The 19,046-nt window shown below is 38.3% G+C and overlaps 1 pseudogene; it reads right to left on the minus strand.

Annotated features, from left to right (window-relative positions):
* Positions 1-12,129: 12,129 nt before the first annotated feature.
* LOC116560387 lies at positions 12,130-16,775 on the minus strand (annotated as a pseudogene).
* Between the last annotated feature and the right edge of the window lie 2,271 nt (positions 16,776-19,046).

The following is a 19,046-nucleotide window of genomic DNA, read 5'->3' on the forward strand; positions in this document are numbered from 1 at the left end:
TAACGATTGCACTGAAATCTTGTTACTGAATCTATCCAAGTTCCATCTACCATCAGTGATTTGGCCTTCATTGTGAGCTGGTTGGCAAATGTTCCAGTCTGTCTGCTTTCTCAGGCTATTACTAGAAGCAACTGTTACAGGTCAGGTTATTGATGAAGTAGACTCTAAAATGGAAATTAGCACACAGGAGATTTAGTAGGTAGTCCTCTTAGAATTAACACTGTGGAAAAGGAAAGGGAATTATACTTAAATGGAGGAAAAAGTTGGGCCCTAGCTGAACTCTGGTGAGCTCTGAAGATTGGGTAGATCTTGAGAGTTGTCTTGATTTGGGGTACTTTAAACCCGGAAATTTGCCAGTCACTGGATTTAAGCTGTGACTGCTATGGTGATGTGACCTTGTACGGAGGGGTTTTTTTCAGCTGAAGGCAATTCCCAAGGGTGGACTGTTGACAGTTTTTGACAGCAGCACTTCTCAAAACTGGGTGAAAAAACGTTCAGTCCTGAAGGGGAGACTGGGGCAATACAGCAGTGTCCACAACACATTGCTGTGGGCAATCAAATTGAAAGCCACAATCACAAAGCTGTATCTGTTGGTAAACATGTAATTTCAGAACAGAAAACCAAAAATACATGACCCTCATCTCAGGAGAATCACTGTTGCCATAGGAATAAAGCACAAATATGTCATCACTATTACTAGCTCTGAAATGATAAAGTGATTAGGCAGAAAAAAATAAATTGGAAAATAATTCAGTTACCTCACTGTTTTCTTATGACCAAGACTATCAGAAGCTTAAGTGTGAAAAGATAACTATAATTAACTTCATAAAATTTGCAAAGTAAAAACTTGCTTGTGAAAAAAAATATGTAGGGAAATCATTCACCAGACACACAAATATGTGCATTTTTATTGCCTATAACTGCTGTTACTACCATCTCTATTCTCACCCCTGCCTCTTCCCACCTACCCTTTGGAGCACTGAAAATTAAACTTTAAACTCAGCAAGTAGTCATGTTGTAATCTATGTGTTTCAATATATTGTTTTTGAATAGATCCGCATCTTGATTTTCAGTGTTGTTTTATGGCTGTTTCCCTTCTCTTTTCATAGAGGAATTTTGGTTTGTGAAGGAGCTTATAGGATCCTCACTGTCCTCTGCAGCGGTGGTATTTTTGTCTTCTTAGTCACTGCTACAGCTCCCAGCATCTGCTGCTTCTCTGCAGCTGGTTAACTGTTAATAATCCATCTGGCCAATCAGGCTTCATCCTAGTTCTCTTTGGCTTTGCCTTCTCTGAAGAATTGCGGGACACTTTTTTCATCCTAAATCTGAATGTGCTACTTAGTATAGCAGAGCTGCAGGATCCCTTCTCTTGAGCCACTGTGACACTCTCTGCTAGCACCATCAGCCGGCTCCCCTAGCTCTCCATGAGGCATGTGGGAACTCCTGGATTCCTTATGAGAGCTGGAAAGATCTAAGGAGCTGCCCTCCCAGGCCCAAAGAGTGTGTTCAACTTAGACGCTTGTTGACATATCAGCATTGTGCATATAAATTGTTCCCCTCAAACTATCCAACAAACTCTTTGTCCCCCTCCAAGACATCAACCCATAGATTAAGTGTCAAAACATCAATGTCTTACTGCCTACTTTCCTTCTCTCCATTTCAATTCTCTTTTGAACCTACAGCTTCAGTTCTGAAAGCCTCCCATTTTTACTACCTATCCGGTAGAGACTTCCCAACATGTCATAGCCTTTTTCTTCTTCCCAGAATCATCAGCCACCCCATCTTACCTGAATTGTTCATTGTGGATGGATGTAGAATGGCTGAAAACACACATGATTTACTGGAAGAGGAATTAAAAACACTATATATATATAACATTAAAACTTTGTATCTATATTTTCTTCTTATCAGTGCATACTTTGGCCACCTCCATTCTCATTTTTTTTTAAAAAAGGTTGCCTTTTCTAAAGATTTTAAATTATACTAGAACTATTAGATTTTATAATGACCCATTTAAGAAGAATAGTAATCACTATATTCCTTACCTTACTTTAGATAACACCTTTAACTCATTTAAAATCAGTGAAACTATTATATGTGACTTAAGTAGAATATACAATCAACAGTCTTAAAATAAAACTTCTTTTCTGGTGGGATTTTGTTTGTTTGCTTTTCTAAGTCTTCAAAGTTCTTAAATATAAAGATTGTGTTGCTTTATTTTGGCTCTATATCTATTAGCAAGTATGTGTACTTCCTAATATTTGCTTTGTTGTATGTCAAATAAAACCTACTTTGCAGAGAAGCTAGAGTTCCTAAAATAATTTGCTAAACTTTTAGAAAAAGTACATAGTTTCTCTAGTGCCTCAAGAACATAGAATAAGCCACTAAGCTAATTTTATAAACAGAGATAATAGCTCAGCTATTGAAAATGTCATTAACAGGCCAGGCACAGTGACTCATGCCTATAATACCAGCACTTTGAGAGGCCAAGGCAGGCAGATCGCCTAAGGTCAGGAGTTTGAGACCAATCTGGCCAATGTGGCAAACCGTGTCTCGAATAAAAATACAAAAATTAGCCTGTCATGGTGGCATGCACCTGTAGCCCTAGCTACTTGGGATGCTGAGGCAGGAGAATTGCTTAAACCTGGGAGATGGAGGTTGCCTTGAGCTGAGATTATGCCATTGCACTCCAGCCTGAGTGACAGAGTGAGACTCTGTCTTCAAAAAAACAAAACAAAAAACAAAAAAAGAAAATGTCATAAACAGAGATAATAGCTCAGCTATCGAAAATGTCATCCAAAAATGTTTCAATATGAAATTTGCTGAACCATTTTAACACCTGAGCATTATGAGATGAAACAAATAGTGATATTTTAGTTAATGACTATCATCCTAAATAAAACATAATTCCCTTTTGAATCCTGAACTTCAGCTATATATTTATTTTGTGGATGGACCCACCCAAGCTTAAAACGATAGTCTATTTTTCTTAGAAGAATGTTTACAAGACTATAGTCTCCCTTGTATAAAATTTAAAAGGCAGTGAAATCTCAATTGCCCCAATAAAAGAAACAAGGAGATCAGTGATCTTTACCAGAAGACGTGTTCATATATTTCATCAGGGTCCATTTTTCATATATTAAACCAGCATTTCACTTAGCTAGAGATTTTGTGATTACAGCATTATAAGATGACTTTTATCACTTGAAATTTATACTCAGACAGTATCTATAATACATAGGTGTAACTTCCTTGTTAGAAATCTGCAGTTTGGGTTGCATTTTATATACATGAGATAGTAAGACCATGAGTGTCCTCCAGTAGAGGGAAGTATATCTTAACCTTGGCTGCAATTAGAATCAGAGTTAAGTTTCTTTATTTGTTTTTAGTATTGATACATAGGCCACCCCCACCCCACCACCAAATGATTTTGATTCAGCTGAACAGGGATGAGATGGACACTGGATTTCCTCCTAGGGTTGAGAAGCACTGCTCAAATTCACCATAGAGCACAGTGTTTGGGTTACCCTTATATGTAGACATTCAACCTTAAGTCTCAAATATTTGTTAAATTCCCAGTCTGATTATCAAATATTTAAAGTCTTGAATTGATAGGATAATAATGTTGCAGTCTTAGATGAACTACTACAAATTATTCATAATCAGGCAATGTTTTTATGTAATCCACTTTGACTATTTTTCTCTTTCTCCTTTATCTTGAACATCAAAGTGAGTTTTCAGATGGAATTTAATCCAGAGAATATATATCCTTTATAAGGCAAAAAAAAGTCATCCTTTATAAGGTGTCCAATTAATCTGCACAGTAATATGGAAAATATAATTTGGTTCTAGAAATTGATATATTAGTGGGAAACCCACTCACTATTTATGATGTTTAAAGACCCTAGTTCTCAAGGGAAAATATCATCTAAAAGTTACTTCAGATGTATGTTACATAGATTTCAGGAGGAAAAAATTTTATTCACATTCAATTCTGAGATTTTAGTTTGATCAAATAGATTCAAAACCAAAAATTGATTACTCATTTGAGAAGGCTGCTGATGATTAGTGCAGCTCTGAACTCAATTCTAATCTCAAATCAAAACCAAATGTATTATTTTCTCTTTTTTCCTAAATGTCAGGAATAGACAATTCAGTGAAACACATGGAACAAGAAATAGTTAATTCGTAACTTTAAACAAATATTTGGGCTGTGTTGTCCCATTCCTTTTTTTTTTCTTAGACCCACTTAACCAGACAACTTGACAACAACTGTCTTTATTGATAAAGCACATATCGCCCAGGACAAATTTGTGGGTTTAAAAAATGTTCTTGTCATAGGTAAATTTATCCCTGGTCTTCAAACTGTATGTTTTGTTATATTTTATGATTTTGTTTGCAAAAGCTGTGGTTGCTAAAATCGATGAGTTGCACTGGTACACACAGCATGAGCATCCTAGTCCTCCAACCTAAAAATCTATCATATTTTGAGAAGAAATAAAGCGAAGCATTGGATATATGAACACACAGGGCCTTTTATACTCAGTGCTAAGAAAAAAAAGGAGATGTGGAGAAACTAACAAAAAATACCCTTCTGAACAGTGCATATAGAGGTAGGAGGCCTTCCATACTCTCAAATTTCCCAGATCTGTTTTAACAGTCATTCTAGTTAGAGACTAAAGGAATGGAAAAGAACAGAATGCTGAGACCTAATGCAGCCTTCATTTTCCCAGAATATAAGAATGTCTTCATTAGGCCATGGCTCTCAAACTTTGTTATGCATGTGAATCACCCAGGCACCTTTTGGAAATGCAGAACTGTTTCAATAGGTCTAAAATGAGAGCTGAGATTTTATATTTCTAACAAGTGATACTGAGGTTGCTGGGGCAATTATTCAAAGTACAGCTGCTGAATATAGTCCCAGTGTGAGTTCAATTATTTAACTCACCTTGGAACCATTCTCTTTTATAAGACCAGTGGTCAAATGAAACAGTAGGGAACACTGGGGAGTTATAGGTTGACTGTGTATTCATTTGCCCTATAAGTGGGTGCATAAGAATGCACCGCTCATCCTTAAGTAAGCACTTCATTGCCACTAATTAAGAAAAAGCATTCCCTTTCACTTCCCTCTTCCACCTAGCATATGCAGACCTTTTGACATTAAAATATTATATTTCAATTAGAAATTTCAAATAATAATTTTATGAGCTGGTGATAAAACTACTTTGAAAGAGCCATTGAAAGAGCAGTGATCAAGATAGTGGAATTGAGATTTTGCCCATGTGTAAAGAAATGGAGTCAGTGGCTATAATAGGTTCTGTCACTAGTGGAGCAAACTACTTTTTCAAATTAACTCTGAACTTTATTCTCATGTTACTGTTAATGGAATTGAGCAAAGAAGTACTCCATGTACTATTTATAATAATAGAAAAATCAAATAATTATTTAAAGTCTTCATTCTGTATATTTTTAACTTCTGCTTTTATTATTTGGAGGAAGATTGTTATAGAATCTGGTAACAATAATTATTGATTGCTTAATATGATCAAGTAGTCAATATTTGAGGTATTAATTTAAAGAATTCCCATGAGGTTTGTACAATTACTTTCATTTTTATTTTAAGGGTAAGAAAACTGAAAAATTGAGCAAATGATCATCCTTTCCACGGCTGGTAAGCCTCGGAGGCAGAGCTTGAAACTACGCATTCTGACTGCAGTGCCCATTGCAGGTAACTACTTTGTAATTCTGGTTTCTTCGGTATAAAAGTGCAAGGTGTGATTTCAGAGAAACCAGAATGCTCTTCAAACACAGTTTCTGCCCTTCAAGCATTCAACAGACACCAAAGCTACAGGTACTTGAATTCATCTTTCTCATTCATTGTCCTTATGACATTTACCCCAGGTAACCTAAAAGCACTTGCCCATTGAACCCAAAAGAGAAATAACAATCTCCTATGAGTCCAACTGTTCATTTCCTCTGTTACAGCCAGGTTGCTAAGTTCTGGATAAAAAGATAAATTGTATGTCCTGAAGTCATTACACATTCATTATTTCCAGCCTTAGTTGAATATACCTCTTTTTCAGAAGTCTTCTCTTCAAGAAGTTTATACCTTTGCCACTTCATTCAGCCTTGCCACTCACCACCTTCTCACTCCCAGAAAATGTCCTTGGCTCTTATTTCCCAATGACTATTGAGCACATTAGATGTTAAGTCCCTTAAACCCTCTCATTCTGACAAACATTCCTTATATTTCCATTCAGCCATCTTTTCTCGGCTTCATTTTAGTTTCAGTGGAAATAATGCCCTTACTGTCATTCAAATTTTATCTTTTTTTAAAATTATACTTTAAGTTCTGGGGTACATTTACAGAATGTGCAGATTTGTTACATATGTACACACGTGCCATGGTGGTGGTTTGCTGCATCCATCACCCTGTAATCTACATTAGGTATTTCTCCTAATGCTATCCCTCCCCTAGTTCCCCACCACCTGACAGACCCCAGTGTGTGATGTTCCCCTCCCTGCGTCCATGTGTTCTCATTGTTCAACACTCACTTGTGAGTGAGAACATGTGGTATTTGGTTTTCTGTTCTTGTGTCAGTTTGCTGAGAATAATGGTTTCCAGCTTTGTTCATGTCCCTGCAAAGGAAATGAGCTTATCCTTTTTTAAGGCTGCATAGTATTCCATGGTGTATATGTGCCACCTTTTCTTTATCCAGTGTATCATTGATGAGCATTTGGGTTGGTTCCAAGTCTTTGCTATTGTAAACAGTGCGGCAGTAAACATACATGTGCATGTGTCTTTGTAATAAAATGATTTATAATCCTCTGATTATATTTGATATAATAGAATGATTTATAATAGAATATATCATTCTATTATAAGTCAAAATTTATCTTGACCCTCTGCTGTGGATGACACCCATTTCCCTCCTCCAGGCTGTCTTTAGCAGTGACTCTGCACTGCAGCTTCTACTCCTTCTATGTGGAAAACTATCCCAACATTAAAAGCAAACAAAACAAAACAAAAACAAACAAACAACAACAAAAAAACCCAAACTACATTCACTTCTTTTGCTATTTTTAGCTTGTGATCTCTCTCACTTCTTACTCCTTCAGAGTTAAAGAAGAATATAGACTTAAGCCAGGCACAGTGGCTCATGCATACAATCCTAGCACATTGGGAGGCTGAGGTGGGCAGATCACTTGATGTCAGTTTGAGACCAGCCTGGCCATCATGGCGAAACCCCATCTCTACTAAAAGTGAAAAAATTAGCCAGGCATGGTGGCAGACACCTGTAGTCCTAGCTACTCAGTAGGCTGAAGCAAGAATTGCTTGAACCCAGAAGGTGGAGTTTACAGTGAGCAGAGATTGTGCCACTGCACTCCAGCCTGGGGGACAGAGCAATACTGTGTCTCAAAAAAAAAATCTATCTATCTATCTACGTGTGTGTGTGTGTGTGTGTGTGTGTGTGTGTGTGTGTGTGTGTGTATGCTTGCTATCTCTCTACACTGTTATCTCTAGTTCCCTATTCAGTATTTCTATTTGTTGATTTGTATTTGTATTTGCTGATTTTACATTCTTCTAAATCACCAATTACATCATCTTGAGGTTTAGTGGACATTTGTCATTTTTTGTAAATTTTTGGCATGTTTACTTCCTTTTATTTAAAATTCTCTGTCATTATTTTCTAGGGTGAAATGACCTATTTTTTTTTCTTGGTAGGATTGAAAAATAAGATTGCAACTGGGAAACTAAAGAGAAATTTTGAGGATATAAAAATGTCATATGATGTTTTACTATAGCTCTATAGAATATGAACACTTGTAGGCCCAGCAAAATAGACCAGTCATTTTAATTTTTGTAACAGAATATTGCTCTGGCATCTTTCTCTAAACAGCAGAAAATGATACAAAATAATACTCTGAATTTCCTCATCACTGTGAAAATACTCTACCCTGAGAAATGAGTCCACCCTGAGAACTGAGTCTTGTGAAAATACTCCACCCTGAGAAGTGAGTCCTATGAAAAATAGCCAGCAGGAAAGAGGCTCATCTTAGGCAAAGTAACATCTCTTTGATCCTGTGTGACCTTTTTGTGTGTACCATTCTCCATCATAATACAGGTCAGAGAATTTCACAGTAGTGTTCACAGGGTAGCACACAGCACCTCCACATTGAGCTAGCTGAAGTCAAAGGACTTAGCCGGGAAATTAGAAATGTCTTCCCATAAGTCATTTTTGTAATTCTGAGAAAAATCTGATGAAGATGCTTTCCAGAATTTTACATGTACATGATCTCTCACTTCTAATTACAAGAAGCCAGTTTGCTGGGTTAAATATCTGTGTCTGGAAGATTTAAATTGTTCAACCTATTGTGTTTTTAAGTTTCCCTATTCTTGCTCAATTTACAGGTTTATTTATTGCCTCACTTCTCTCATGTTAAAATGAGGATAATAATAGTATGTAACTCAAAGGGTTACTGTGGATATTAAATTTCTAAATATATTTTAGGTGTTTAATTATTCTTGTCTTTCCTAATTTCTATCAACTGCTTTTTGGGTCTCAAATTTATATGGAAAGCATTGATGAACATAAACTTTCTCCTCCTTATTTAATCGATTCATTACATGTTCAACTACCAAAAGGCAAATAAACACTTTTTATCTTACAAATGACGAGAGGCTAGGAATCTCAAGTCACCTTGGGTGTCTCAAGATTTAAAAGCAGATAAGAAAACTGCCTAATAGCATTGTCATGTGGAATAAATGATAAATTATGTGATGCACCAAGTATACAGAATTGCCTCAGTATTTAATTATGGTAATTATGATAAGCAGAATCATCTTTAGTGCTATAATTTTATGTTCTACTGTTTACATTAACTGTAGTTAATAGTGGTAGTGACAGGAGTAATACTAACTGTGAGAGGGATTTTGTATTGCTCTACTCAACAGATAAAAAAAAAATCAACTCAGTCTAGTCAGTACCCTTCCTGAGTACCTGTATTTTATTTTCTTATTGATTATTCTGGCCATTCTTTTTCAGATGCTATCTCAACTTATTAATCTTCACCTCTCTGCTACTACTCAGGCAGATATTTCACAAAATTCAAAGAAAAGATTCAACAAACTTCAAGATACAATGTTCATTTGTTTTCATATATAGAATCAAAATAAATTTCTGTGGATATAAACCTTTCAGCCTTTTGATATTTTTAACACTTAGAAAAAGACTGCCTTTTAGAGATTTTAGACTTTCTCCCATTATCTTGATGAATTTGTTATTTCCTCTCTCACTCTGGCAGAAGGAACAGAAATGTTTGTGTGTGTCTGTGTGTGTCTGTGTGTGTGTGTGTGTGTGTGTATTTAAAGGAGACAAACAGACTTTAAGGTTAAATAGTCAATATTACAAAGAAAGAAAAGACGAAAGAGATTAACACCAATTAATTAAGATCAATTTTTTAACAAAAACTTGGTAGAAAAAGAACTTTCTTCAATCTTTTGTGACGCTTTTGTTGTACTCTGATTTCTTGTGTGTATAAACATGTAAGTTACTTTTTTGAATTCAAGTCAGGGTGTTCTTTAAGCAATCACCTTAATTCAATCATAGTAATATTCATACAGTGACAACTACTAGTAGCAAATTGAAAAGAACAATAATAATATCCTTAGAGATATCTCAGATAACTTATAAACTCAAAATGGAAAAGCTGATAGAAAGGAGTATTAGATAAAGAAATATATTTTTTCCTCCCTACCCCCACTTCCCTTCCTGTGTCCCTGTGTTCTCATTGTTCAATACCCACCTATGAGTGAGAGCATGCGGTGTTTGATTTTCTGTTCTTGTGTCAGTTTGCTGAGAATGACGGTTTCCAGATCCATCCATGTCCCTACAAAGGACACGAACTCATCATTTTTTATGGCTGCATAGTATTCCATGGTGTATATGTGCCACATTTTCCTTGTCCAGTCTATCATTGATGGGCATTCGTTTTGGTTCAAGGTCTTTGCTATTGGAAACAGTGCCGCAATGAACATATGTGTGTATGTGTCTTTATAATAGAACCATTTATAATCCTTTGGATATATGCCAGTAATGGGATTGCTGGGTCAAATGGAATTTCTATTTCTAGTTCCTTAAGGAACCGCCACACTGTCTTCCACAATGGTTGAACTAATTTACACTCCCACCAACAGTGTAAAAATGTTCCTATTTCTCCACATCCTCTCCAGCATCTGTTGTCTCCAGATTTTTTAATGATCGCCATTCTAACTGGTGTGAAATGGTATCTCAATGTGGTTTTGAATTGCATTTCTCTAATGACCAGTGATGATGAGCATTTTTTCATATGTTTGTTGGCCTCATAAATGTCTTCTTTTGAAAAGTGTTCATGTCTTTTGCCCACTTTTGAATGGGTTTGTTTTTTTCCTGTAAATTTATTTTAGTTCTTTGTAGATTCTGGATTTTAGCCCTTTGTCAGATGGGTAGATTGCAAAAATTGTTTCCCATTCTGTTAGTTGCCGGTTCACTCTCATGATTGTTTCTTTTGTTGTACAGAAGCTCTGGAGTTTAATTAGGTCACATCTGTCTATTTTGGCTTTTGTTGCCAATGCTTTTGGTGTTTCAGTTGTGAAGTCCTTGCCTATGCCAATGTCCCGAATGGTTTTGCCTAGGTTTTCTTCTAGGGCTTTTATGGTGTTATGTCTTACGCTTAAGTCTTTTAGGGAGGTTGGGGACAGATATCAAGGGGAGAAATGCCAGATATAGGTGATGGCGTAATGGAGTCAGCAAAGCACATTGCCTTGTATGTACCTGTGCAACAATCCTGCATGATGTTCTGCACATGTACTCCAGAACCTAAAGTGCAATTGCATATATATATATATATATATATATATATATAATATGTGTGTGTGTGTGTGTGTGTGTGTGTGTATTTTTGCAGAGAAGCATAGTTTTCTCCTAAAGTGAGATGTTTACCTGCTCTCGAGCCAAAACCCAGGAATTATACAAAGTACTCACTATGAGGAAAGGTGATTGAATTATTTACACCAACAGCAAAAAAGTAAAGTATATGCATTTATAATCCCTACTAATTATGTATCATTTCATTATGTGAGGTAGAATAATAACACTCTAATTTTATGCTCTGTATGTACTTTCCAAGTTATTTCAACATGAATATTCATGAAATAGAATATTTATGAAAAAAATTAACATTAAACTTCTACATATATCTAAATTATTACCTCTTTATCCTCACAATATTGGCATGCTGTACTACTCAGAATCTATACCAAGGTAACATTGTTCTGGTTTCACTTTTCACTTTTCAACATGCCCTCAAAATCCCCAAGAACAGAGTTGAAAAGTGACATTTGAAAAAAAGCATCTGTTGTTTTTTTACTTTTTAGTAGTAGCCATTTGACTGATGTGAGATATTATCTCATTGTAATTTTATTTGCATTTTTCTGATGGTTATTTATATAGAACATTTTTGCATATGTTTCTTGGCCCTTCGTATTTCTTATTTTGAGAAATGTTCATTTCTTTTGCCCACTTTTAAATGAGATTATTTGTTTTTCAATTTTTGAATTGTTCAAACTTCTTATAGATTCTGAATACTAGACCTCTGTTGAATACAAAGTTTGAGAATATTTTCTCCTATCTTGTACGTTGTGTGTTTACTCTGTTGATAGTTTCTTTTGCTATGCAGAAGCTCTTTGGTTTAATTAGGACTCACTTCTTTTTTTAATTCTGTTTTAAGCTCCGGGTTACATGTGCAGGATGTGCATGTTTGCAAATATGTGCCATGGTCGTTTGCTGCACCTAGCAATCTATCACCTAGGTATTATGCTTAACATACACTAGGTATTTTTCCTGATTCCTTAATTTTTTTCTTTTTTTAAATTTCATCATAAAATTTAATTATGGCTCAGAAAAAAATGAGAGAATAACTTTCTCTGAAAAAGTATATTGACTCTATATAGACCATAGTTGTTGGGGGCAGGGGCTGGTAGATTAATTTACTGTATTTTTCTATTCTGAAAATTATATTAATAGGAAGTCTCATTTCCAATCTGAGTATAAAGATACATGTGCCCAAAATGGATGAGAATAAATACAACAGGAAATGCAAAAGCTGTAAAGCTAAGGGCATGCAAAAGAAAAACTCAGAAATACCCAAAGTGGCAACAAGGAACCTTTGGTTGGAATTTGAAGTTCTATCAGTCATCTTTGTCATTTGCTCCATGTTTCCAGATGTGTGTGAACTTGATGTAGTTGAATTCCCCTTTTTGTCAATAGGTGCTTCTCTGTACAGCTCATCCACTTCCTCATCCATAAACGTTTCCCCAATGGTGTCAGCAGCTCTCTCAGGTAATCTTCCTGAATGGTGCCAGTTGCTTCTTTATCAAAGCAAGCAAAAGTATTTCTGATGACATCGTCACGATCTGTGCCATTTAACTTCTCACCAAACATGGTGAGGAACATGGTGAGATTGATGGGGCCTGAAGCCACATTCATCAAGGCATCCAAATACTCATCAGTTAAGATTCTTCCCAAATGAAGCAAGCATATCATGCAAATCTTCCTTGTCGATGAAAGCATCTCTGTTCTGATCAATCATGTTGAAGGCCTCTTTGAACTCCTGAATCTGTGACTAGACTTGTTCACAAATTCTTTCCAAAGGATAATGTCCAGAATTGTGTTTCCTAGGTCTTCTTCTACAATTCTTATAGTTCATTGCTTTACATTTAAATCTTTACTCCCTCTTGAGTTTATTTTTATATATGGTGAAGGGTAGGAGTTCAGTTGTATTCTTCTGCATATGGCTAGCCAGCTTGTCAGTGTTAAGTACACTCTGAATAAAGAGACCCCCTAAACAGACTTTGTGTGAGCAAGATGGCTGTTTATTCACCCCTGTGTGGGCAGGCTGAGTCTGAAAAGAGAGTCAGAAGCGGGCAGTGGGATATGAGTTGGTTTTACAGATTTGGGGTAGGCAGTGGAAAGTTACAGAAGTTAGAGTGCAGGGCAGTTTTTCCAATCTGGGGGGTGTCACCAGGGGGTGTCACAAGGTCCAAGGTCCATTGTCACAAGGTTGGCTTATCAGTTAAGCCAGAACAATGGGGGAATGTTGCAAGGTCGGTTAACTGGCTCTGCAGGAGCTAGCTATTCTTCTTACTTCAGACTTTCTGGCTCTGGGAGGCCATCCAGAGATGTGCTTGTGGATCATGAGGGTCTCCATAGCTCGGCTTAGGATGGCCCATGGTGCAGCCAGTTCAAAGAACCTCACATTCCTGTCTTTTTATATTAATAATATAAGAGTAAAAGGAATAAAAAAGTGAGGGGAGTAAAATTTTGGGGGCAGTACAGAGGGATGATTGGCAACGTTTCTCAGGGCTTGTTCAAGCAGGATTAAGGGCAGCGTGGAAGCCTAAAAATGAGATAGAATTTAGACTGCTGAGAAATTTTGAAGCAAAAGTTGATATTGTGGGGTTGTTAAAAGGAGCATTTGCTGTATTGACTGATTGGTTATAGCTTGGATACGATTTTGTAGGAATAGAAAGATTAGTCGGAAAAGGCAAGGTCTGAAAAAAAGAAGGAGAAAACTGAGTATAAGGGGGCTGCTAATGGAAGGAGTGGTGATACCCAGTTAGAGAGTGGCCAGCTATGTCCAGAATAATTATTTGCCTGATTAGCAAGCTTTTGAGCCCCGTCTTTAAGATTTTGGATGGCATCATATACAAAGTCAGATTGGTTTTGCTAAAAGGAGCATTCTTCATTCAGAAATAGGCAGAGTTCTCCTTTCTAAGCAGTCAATAAATCAAGGCCTTGGCAATTTTGGAGGACAGCTGCAGCCAGGGAATTAACCTGGGCTTGGAGAACAGAGTGTTTGAGTTATGTCTGTAATGCTGGAGGAGAAACCAGGAAAGACACTTCAGAATGTGGTGGTGGAAGTAGCAAGGCCTGCTATACCTGTTCTGATTGACAAGCAAGGGGATTAATGGAATGACTCTTTTTTGTTGTGTGAGAGTTACAAGGGGTTTATTTCCTTTGGCAAACTGGATTTGGGGAGTAAGAAAAATTAAGGTACAAGTGCCTGTCCAGCTGGTAGGAATGCAGAGATAGGTGGAAGAGCCGCAGAGGAAAAAAGTCCTTGGCTCAGGCAGAACTGGAAGTGCAAATGGAAAAGGTGAGAAAGTATTTTTGGCAGAGGGGCTGGGGTTTTGTACCCAGATACTAAGGGTTGGGTTGGATTGGTTTAGCAAAGACTGGGTTAAATTAAGGTATTATAGAGGAATTTGGAAATAACAGGAAAGAGAGGTACAATTATGTGGGGCACAAGGGAGCAGGAGGAATTGGGAGAAAAAGAATGAGGAGGGAATAGGGGAGAAGTCACTCAGGATACCTTGGAAGAAGAAGGTCATTTATTTACTCTAGAAGAGAGTAAAGAGTGGCAGCTGGGTTTGGAACCAGGAAATGTCTTGGTACACAGAATGGAGGAAGAAGGTGAAGCAGCAAGATAGACAGGAGCAGGGCATTTAAGTTTCCTCAGGAATTCAGGTGAGTTTCAGAGAAGTTTGTTGAGGGGTTTGGCACGATAGGATGGATGGGGAGCACTACCTGATTAATAAGGCAAAGGTTTTGGACTAACCTGTAGGACTTGTCTGATTTTGGGGCGGGTAGGATGGGGATCTTGTAGGGAGAGTTAGTGGGAACTAAAGGGCCATGTTGTAGTAAGTAATAACAGGTTTTAGGCCTTTTAAGGCTTGTGCTGTGATGGGATACTGGCGCTGGCTGGGCAGAATAAGGGTGGTTAGGTTTTAAGGGTATGATGAGGGGTGTGTAAGCAAGGGATGAGGAGGTAGCATCCCACACCCTAGGGTTAAGGTAGGGGGACATAAAAGGAGCTATTGAGGGAGGTGCGGGTTCGGGAAGGAGGGTGGCAATGAGGTGTGGCCGTAGCCCAGGAATAGTTAAGGAGGCAGACAATTTTGTTAGGATATATTGGCCTAACAGGAGAACTGGACAAGTGGGGATGATTAGGAAAGAGTGTGGAAAGGAGTGCTGGCCTAATTGACACCAGGCTTGTGGAGTTTTGAGAGGCCTGGAAGCTTGGCCATCAATTCCCACAACAGTTATGGAGGCCAAGGAGACAGGTCCTTGAAAAGAAAGCAGTGTGGAGTAAGCGGCCTCCGTGTGGACTAAGAAGAGAGTGGACTTACCCTCCACTGTAAGAGTTACCCGAAGCTCCGTGTCTGTGATGGTCCAGGGGGCCTTTGAGATGTTCAGGCAGCATCAGTCTTCAGCCACCAAGCCAAGGAGATCTGGGAAGGATTCAGTCTGGGAGCTTTGGGTTAGAGCTCCAGGAGCTCTGGGAGCAGTGACATGAGTTGGACAGTCTGACTTTCCATGGGGACCCCACACAGACAGGGCAAGGGCTAGAAGGAATCCTGGGCTACAGGCATTGCTTGGCCCCGTGGCCAGCTTTCTGACACTTGAAGCAAGGTCTGGGAAGGGCAGCTGGATGCTGCAGTCTGGGCACTTTGAAGTCTTCGTGAGCCAGTGGTGTGGCTGGGGTTTGTCTTACGGCAGAGGCAAGCATCTGTAGTTCTGAGATGCGCTGCTGCAGGGCAGCTTCTTCCCTGCTGTTGAGCACCTTGAAGGCGAAAGTGATTAATTCCTGTTGTGGGGTTTGAAAGCCAGATTCTAATTTCTGTAGGTTTTTTCATGTCAGGGTCTGATTGGATGATAAAATGCATATTAAGTGTTTTTCAGGGGTGAGAGTAGAAGTAAGAATTACATTTAAGTCACTCCAGGTGAGATTTTAGGACTGGGTTAAGTATCAGAACTCTTGTATATATTTAGTAGGATCTGATGAAAAGGAGCCTCACCATTGGCTGATTTGGGAAAGGTCAGATAAAGAGAAAGGAACGTGCACCCTAACTATGCCTTTGGCTTCAGCCACCTCTAAAAGGGGGAATTGTTGGGTGCGGTGGAGGAGTTAGTCCAGGGACTAAACTATAAGCTGGACCCGGTGTGAGGTGGGGAGGTGACAGGAGGGGCATAAGGAGGTGGCTGCAGGCAGAGGAAGAGGAGGGAGGCTTGGCAGGGGAGTGGTTAGGGCCTGGATTGGGGTCTGGTGTGGACATGTGGAGAAGAGAAAGGTCAGAAGTGTCGATGGACAAGGAGGATTCTTAGTTACTGGTGGAGGTGGAGAGGTGGACAGAAGGGAAAAAAGGAAAATTAGGGATGGGTTGCATTGGGAGCAGAGATTAGGGAGGGATTAGTGTGTAAAAAAAAGCCCGAATGTTGGGCACCTCAGACCATTTGCTTATTCATTGACAAAAATTGTTTAGGTCTCACAGAATAGAAAAATTGAAAGGGCCATTTTCTGGCCATTTGGAACCACTGTCTAATTTGCTTTGAGACCAGGCTATGTTATGGAAAAAAAATGAGACATTTAGGTTTCAGATCAGGTGGCAGTTGAAGAGGTTTTAGGTTTTTTAGGATGCAGTCTAGAGGCAAAGACAGAGGAACAGAGGGCAGAATATTGCCCCTGGGGAAGGAGATAAGTTTTAAGGAGAGAAGTAGAGTAGAGATTAGGAGAAAGGAGCAAGCAGCTACCAGAGTTTTCAGTAGGTATCCCTGACGGAATCCTGGACTGTCTCGTGGGTGCCTGATCAAGGCAGGCATTCCCATGATGGACACCAAGGGAAGACCGTCTTCCCTAGTTGAGTCCGTGACCAATGTTGGAGTTTTTGAGCACATGGATGAAGAGTGTCTCCTCTGCCTCTACTTAGACTGAGAGACTTGTCTCCTTGAGATTTAAAGGAAAAGAGAGAGAGGGAGACTTGCCTCCATTTCTCTTTAAAAACAAAAACAAAAAAACAAAAACAAAAACAAAAAAAAAAGACAGAAATGAGAGATGAGAGAGGAGAGACTGCTTACCTGATCTGAAGGTGGTGAGAGGGTTATTTGGGATGGTCTGATGCGCTGAGGTCACTGGTGGGTCCCTTCACAGAGGGAAAGCAGGGAAAGGGGGCCATTCTCCTCAAAGGCGTACTCCTGTCCCAGGTTTTAGCACCAAATATTAGGTGCATTCTGAATGAAGAGACCCCCTAAACAGGCTTCATGTGAGCAACATGACTGTTTATTTACCTGGGTGTGGGCTGAGTCTGAAAAGAGAGTCAGCAGAGGGCAGTGGGATAGGAGTTGGTTTTATAGGTTTGGGGTAGGCAGTGGAAAGTTACAGAAGTTATAGTTCAGGGAAGTTTTTGCAAGCTTGGGGGGGTGCCACCAGGGGATGTCACAAGGTCCAAGGTCCAGTGTCACAAGATTGGCTTATCAGTTAAGCCAGAACAATGGTGGAGTGTTGCAAGGCTGGTTAATTGGCACTTCTGGAGCTAGCTATTCTTACTTCAGATTTTCTGGCTCTGGGAGGCCATCCAGAGGTGTGTGTGTGACTCATGGCGGTCACCGTGGCAAGACTTAGGGATGGCCTATGGTGCAGCCAGTTCAAAGAATCTTGCATTCAGCACCATTTTTTCATTAGGGAGCCCTTTTCCCATTGCTAAGTTTTGTCAAATTTGTCAAAGATGGCTGTAGGTTTGTGGTGTTATTTCTAGGTCTTAATTCTATTTCATCGGTCTATGTATCTGTTTTTATATTAGCACCATGCTGTTTTGGTTATTGTAGTCTTATAGTTTGAAGTCAGGTAATGTTATGCCTCCAACTATGTTCTTTTAACTTAGGATTTTTGCTTTTTCGATTGCATAAAATTTTAGAATAGTTTATTTTTTTTTCCAGTTCTGTGAAAAATGACGTTGGTAGTTTGATAGGAATTGCATTGAATCTGTAGATTGCTTTGGGTAGTGTAACTATTTTAACAATACTGATTCTTTCAATCAATCAACCTGAAGTATTTCTTCATTTGTTTTTGTCATCTCTGATTTCTCTTAGCAGTGTTTTGTAGTCCTCTTTATATAGATCTTTCACCTTCTTGGTTGGATATATTCCTAAGCATTTTATTATTTTATTTTATTTTATTTTTTATGGCTATTCTAAGTAAGATTGTGTTCTAAATTTCTAAATGGATGTTGTTCATATATAAAAATGCTACCGATTTTTATATATCGATGTTGTTTACTGAAACTTTACTAAAGTCATCTATGGGGCCCAGGAAACTTTTGCCAGAGTCTTCAGGGTTTTCTAGGTAGAGAATCATATTGCCAGTGAAGAGAGATCATTTGAATTTGTCTTTTCTTATTCAGATGCATTTTATTTCCTTCTCTTACATGTTTGCTCTGGCTAACACTTCCTGGAGTGCTGAATAGGAGTGGTGAGGGTTGATGTGTCCTTGTCCTATTTCAGTTCTAAAGGGGAATCCTCCCAGTTTTTGTCTGTTCAGCATGATTTTGGCTATGGGTTTTTCATAGACTGCCTTTACTGTTTTGAGGTATGTTCCTTTGAAGACTTTTATCATGAAGGGATGTTGGATTTTATTGAAAGTTTTTTCTGCATCTATTGAGATGATCCTATGGTTTTCGTTTTAATTCTTTATATGTGGGGAATCACATTTATTGATTGGTGTATACTGAGCAAACCCTGCATCACAGGAATCAAGCCTACTTGATTATAGTAAATTAAATTTTTGATGTGCTATTGACTTTGGTTTGGTAGTATTGTGTTGAGGACTTTTGCATCTGTAGTTTTCTTTTTTCCTTGTTTCATTTGTATTCCTTGTTTTTTGTTTGTTTGTTTGTTTTACCAGATTTTGGTATCAAGGTAATGCTGGCTTTATGGATTAAAAAGAAGCCCCTCCTCCTCAGTATTTTGGCATAGTTTCATTAGAATTGATAACAGCTCTTTTTGTTCATGTGGTAGAATTTGGTTGTAAATCCAACTTGTCTGGGGCTCTTTTTAGCTGGTAGGCTTTTTAATACTGATTCAAGTTTGGAAGTTAATATTAGTCTGTTCAGTGTTTCAATTTGGTTTCGATGATTCTTTGTATTTTTAGGTCCAATTGTGTTCACTTTTGAT

Source organism: Sapajus apella, unplaced genomic scaffold (assembly GCF_009761245.1).
Source record: "Sapajus apella isolate SASKATOON/1434 unplaced genomic scaffold, GSC_monkey_1.0 scaffold26, whole genome shotgun sequence".
NCBI classification, from domain to species: Eukaryota; Metazoa; Chordata; class Mammalia; order Primates; family Cebidae; genus Sapajus; species Sapajus apella.